A 6,079-nucleotide genomic window follows, 5' to 3' on the forward strand; every position below is an offset into this window, starting at 1 on the left:
CCGCCTGGTTTATCTTTCAACACGTGTTCAATGGATATGTGTTTTGTTTGTAGAGCCTGAAAACACTCGTAGAAACTTGCGTAGAGATGTATCAATGTGAGCGTTTTGAGCGCAGAAGCCTGAAACATGCGTTTATGTGCGTTTACATGGACATTTATTGGAAGTGGTTGCTTGAACGCACGTTGCTAAGTGAACGCACATGTAACAATCAAAACAATGAAGGAGGGTCAATGAACACATGCAAAAAGACAACTTTTAGAACTAATATACCATATACTCAACACATTCTCATTCCCAACTCGTCACATATTGACGTTTGGTTAAGGACCCTTCCTCAATCCACTTTTTGACTTTTTGGGTGTCCCCAACTCGTCATTTTTTTAAGTGCTGGATGTTTGTAAAATCAAGGCTCTGCAACTCCTCGGGACGTGGTACTGGAAGCGGACTGGTCCTCGGGACACATCCAGTACTGGTATATTAACCTAACCCACTACCGGACACGGTACCGGACCCAAATCAGTACTAGACATGGCACAAGACCAGAATTGAGAACAAACACGGCACGAAGCACGCCCACACACAGTATCATACGAAAACCAGGACCGGGTTAGAGTACCAGTACTGGGTTAGAAAGAAGGCATTCAGATCCAGTGCACACCACGGCCCAGAGGCTGGGGGCCTGTGATTTAATGGAAACGTCAATATGTAACGAGTTGGGACTGAGAATCTGTTGATATATTAGACAGTTCCAGGTATTTAGATTTTCTTGTTCAACACTTTTACCAAAATTCCAAATATGTTTAATGTTTCACATCAAAGTGCTCACTTCTTACCACTATTTTCACAGGAATCACAATCATGTCCATTCAAACAGGCATGTAAATGAGCTACTTACACTTTTCCTTCGCTGGGGTCTGACCTTTGTTGAAAACCTTTTTTCGCTCCGTCTATCACAATAAAATGTTGTTGTTAGTCTAAATCTTTTTAGTCAGCTTTGGGTATGTGAGGAGCTCAGTGACTCAGTCAGCAGATGGAATACAAATCCAACATGGAGGATCAAACCGAGCGTTCTCGTCCTGAACTTCTATCAGTCAGTTTTTGTAACCTGCTATATCCATTTCAGGGCCACAGGGTTCCAGAGCTCGCCTTGGCTACTGTTGGGTGAAGGCGGAGTATCCCCTGAACGAGTTGCCAGTCTGTCACAGGGCCCTGTCGCCATACTGCGAGATTCTCTGACTGATCTCATGAACCCAGACATGATTACCTTTGTAGAGGTTTTTAACATACATAAACCCGATTTATAAACATCATCTGTGTCCTCCATGTCTTGTAAATAAAATACACTCAGATACTGCTCTATGTAACGCCGGAGTCACACAGGACGCGATAGCGCCGCGAAGCGGCGCGGAACGGCGTGCGCTTCCATTCGGCGCCCATGTTAACCTATTGCGTCGGTCACACCAAGCGCGGAGCGACGCGCAGCGGCGCGGAGGGTCCGCGCGGTGCAGCGCAACGTTTCGGCGTCTGGCCTATTTCTTCCGCGCGACGCGAGCGCTCCGCGTCAATACTGGCAGGAAGTTGCGTCGAAATACATGAGAAAATCCAGTTTATTTTCAAAATAGAACCAATTTTTCACAATAAAACGCCGCGATTGACAAATGCGACCATGTTTTTGTGTCTAAACAGACTGTAGAGATGAAAATATTCATACAATCAAAACACACAGACACGCGTGCGCGAGAGCCCCCACCCCGGACACCACAGATCTCCGGAGCGGGTGACACAGAGACACACAAAAAAGACAGATACACACAGAGACAGATCAATGATGGGGGCACACTGGAGCGGGGCTTGGGGCTGCGTTTGAACGAGAGAGAGGCAGAGGAGCGGTTCTTCTTGGAAGAAACATCTGGTAATATTTTTAGTTTATTAATTGACCGACGGAAACACCTGCGTGCGTGCACACAGACACACAACAGAACAGACAGACACGCACACGCGCGCACAAACCGATCAATGAAATGGGCCGACTGCGGAGTTGGGGGGCGGGGTCTGTGTCAACAGGGGCAGAGACCATCTCCTTTTAGCAGAAACACTGGGAGATATCCTGGTTATTGATCATGATGGCAAAAAAGCAATAGTTCTAGCAGAAGCGCATGCCGACCGTCGCGGAAACAAATCGTGTCTGGTGTGACCAATAGAGCGCCGCGAAGCGGCGCGCTCTCCGCTCCGCGCCGCTGCGCGGCGCTATCGCGTCCTGTGTGACTCCGGCGTAAGTGTGTCCCATCAGGTCAAAAACATTTAGTGTTAGCTCCTCCCACACACGTCTGAAGCATCAAGCTTATGAACACATTTTTAGGACTGACATTGAGCAGTGAAATTACTGCGCCAAAAGAGAGGCGTGCGATGCAAATTTGCAGTGTGAATGCAGCTTTAGCCTTAAACTGTCACATTTTTAGTCTTTATTTAGAGCAAAATAAAGACTAAACATTAAAACAATCAAACTAATAGGTGTCCTCATTGAAAATGTTCGATTTCAAAGGCTGCAGTGTGAGAGTCCAGCAGAACATTTCTTCTTCCTTTCAACATCATTACCATTTTCCAGTCCTCTCCTGATGGTTTATTTGACATAATTGCAATGGAAACCTGATCAAGCCTCTTTAAGCCCAATAAACTAAGAGGTGCTAAATTGTTCAGTCACTTGGAAGCAACGATGGATCAACATTGACTGACATTTTAAATTCTCTGCCCACTTTAAACCAGCATGCCAGCGTGCTGGAACAGGGAGTCAGCACAGCTGGAGACAACTTAGACCATCCTCCAGACAAGAACGAAGGAATCAGAAAATCTTAATTCCCACCATAAACCTTAGGACCCGAAGAATCAAAGCTTTTTTCTTTTTTGACATCCCTGCAGCGGCTAAAGGCTGGGACATTCTCAGCTTCGTGCCCCAGATGATTCCACACCTCTTTGGGTGTGAAAACTTCCCCTCTGTGATTCAAAGCAGCAATTCTGCACCTATTGCCCTCCACTCGGGCAGAGCCAAGACGAGATCCTGATCAAACCGCTCAACTTTCAGAGCTGAGTGAAGATCCTTTGTCTCTCCAAGGAACAGAAAAGTCTCTTTCAAAGGTGCTCTAATCCATATATACGCCTGACTTTAATGCTGATTTGACAAAGAAGCGTTTGGCAGTTGACAAGTTTTGAAACAGCAACAAAGCTGGATATCATGACATTCTCTCATTTTATCATGCTTTGAAAGATTCCTTTATTCATCTATTCAGTTTAATTAAGGGTGTGAACAATTCGATTCATAAATTGTGGTTGGCATTACGATTGATTGTTAATATTGTTCTAGTTTGAATGATTCGATTTAATCTGATTCACTGACATAACATGAATTCACAGGATCTTTAGCCAGGAATTCAGTCAGTGTGACTCAGAGATAAATAGAAACATTATCATCAAAATGTTATCAATACTACTCCTCTCATCGATGTTGCTTATTGATCTGGTATTTTGATCAATACTTTTCTGTGTAAAATCAAGCACGGAGAAGACAAATAAACTGTGTACATGAAAATCTTATGTTATTACAAATTATTTGCAACATTAAAATAAAATCAATACATACCAAAGTATTATTGTAATAATAGCATACCTTTTCAGTACCAACTTAAATAAACAGTGCAAATGAGAACCAAGAACCAAAATAGCCTCCTCACTTTAAATAACAATAAGAGCAGAAATGAAAATGCACAATGTTGTATTTTTATTTATTTTACATTTTATGTCAAAAAATGCATTATTATTGAGAAAAAATATGAACATTCAGCCTGTTAACATTATATGATCACTGTTTTTTTTAAGTGCTAGCAGCCATATTCATTTTCTCGGTCTTTATATTCCATTTTCAGGCACTTATCTTTGCTAAACATCCAGGGCCGGCCCTGGACACAGGCAACCACCAAATCACAATGAGTAGATATTATTTTTTATTTCCTTTTCTTTTGTTAAACAGTTTGACACACCACTCATTTTGTGCAAACAAATAAAGTAATAAGTAATAATTAAAAAACATTTATAAAATAAATCAAAGGTTTGATGTTAAAAATAGCTGATCAGTGGCGCAGTCAGTCACGGCGGTTGCCTTGAAATGAAGACTGTCCCAATTCAAGCCCCGCCTGGAACGTCCAAGTCTAAGGCCCTGCAGGGGGCACCAAATTTGTTTTTCGCCTATGGCGCCCAGGGTCGGGCCTGTAAGCAACACTTAGTCACGTGTTCCACATCTGTACCGTTAGCATACACACCTGTGAAGACTACAGCGCTTTAGACGTCTCACTTATTTTAGGTTTATACAGTAGTGCTCAAAATGTGGTAAATATTCATTGTTTTTTAATGAGGTTCTTTTTATTATAAGTGGATTTTTCAACAGTTACTTAAATAACAATTTCTTGAAAATGTGGGATTCCATTTTAATTTTTGATCAAACTTTAAAAGGAAAGTAAAAAAGAAATCCCCATTGAGCTTAATTAGCTTCTTTAATATTTAATAAGATGAAACTGTATATGAGGCAGATACAATTTAATGTGAATTAACAATATACAGACCTTCCTCCAGCACAACACAAAAGGGAGGAGATGTTTTTATTTGGTTTGGGGTGAAATGAAAGGATGTTTGTTGTATTTCATTCATTGTCAGTCACTGTATTACTGATAGTAATCGTGAACTCTCAGAGTTATGGGGGATTTAGAGCAAATAGGCCAAATAACTTTTTTTTGCATTTTGGTAATTAAAGTTTCTGCTAACTTTTGCATTTTCCCTTTGTTAACTTTTGTAACCTTTGCTAGTTTAATTTGAAGACAGTAATTTATTTCCTCTTTTTTGCCACTAATTTGCTGGTTTGCATTTGAAACGACAGCACAAAGCAGGAGGCTTTAAGAGTTCCCTCTCCAGTTTTAATTTCAGGTTTTACATTCTGTTTGCATCTATTATCTGTATTCACAAATTATGGATGACTGAGAATCTTCACAGACACATTCACAAATGATGTGGATAACTTTCCGTGGTTTCATTGGGAGCAGCAGAGCACACACAGAAAGGTTTTTAGAAAGTGTCTTTGCAGCTTAAAACTGCATTTGCCTGTCAGGCATTAAATAGGATGCTTCATTTGTCACTTTTCATTCCCATTTTTGACTTTTTAGAAAAAAAACCTGCACCTCATCCTCAGTGGAGGTGACCTCTTCAGGGTTAGGAATGACACACTTGTTGTACGGTCACAGAATGTCCCTTTTACTCTCTTCTTCCTAGCCACAGACCACAGGTCCTTGTCTCTGGGAATATCGTTTTCCAGAACATTTTACGGCGCTGTCGGCTGACCTCTACAGCCCCAGGGACGGCGCTGAGCAGAGAAATGGTTCTTTGTATTAAAGCTATAAATAAAATCATCGGACTTGTTATATTGCTTCAAACCTCTGGGCTGCTTGCTCACTCGGCTGATGTGAAGGACAACTGTGCGGCTGTGACAGGTGTTACTAGAGTGTTGTGTGCCCCATAGCATTACACCAAATGCTCTGTAGACACAGACCAGCAGCCTGCTGTGACTGAGACGGCGGCTGCAGATCGCACTTGTCGTTTCATCTATTTGAGCTCAGTCTGTTGTTGCGCCAACATTCAGAGAAGTTGAGCCCCAAAGCACTAAGCTACAAATGTAGAGCACTCTGATAAACTGCAGTCACTTGACAGAGCTCGCCCTATTATTTAAGCTTGCACTAAAGGTCAGCTACCCACAGGATTTAAGATTTCTAGCATTTATTTTTGTAATCTTGTCTTGCTAAATTTAACTTGAATTTTACAGTGGCTGAGATATTAAAAGTAAAACCATTGAGTGTTTTAAAAAAAATCTAAATCCAATTTAGACTGGCCAGCAAACATACATTACGTGGTTGCTTAGGTCTACAAAAACATTATTGTATATTAGGTTAATTTTAAAAAATCAAGTTTTTCATATTCTGTACTTGAGTAGGTGATTCGTACTCTAAAAAGCTTTACTTTTTGGAGAAAAAAAATGTTTGATATG

The sequence above is a fragment of the Oryzias melastigma genome, linkage group LG16, assembly GCF_002922805.2.
Source record: "Oryzias melastigma strain HK-1 linkage group LG16, ASM292280v2, whole genome shotgun sequence".
Classification (NCBI taxonomy): Eukaryota; Metazoa; Chordata; class Actinopteri; order Beloniformes; family Adrianichthyidae; genus Oryzias; species Oryzias melastigma.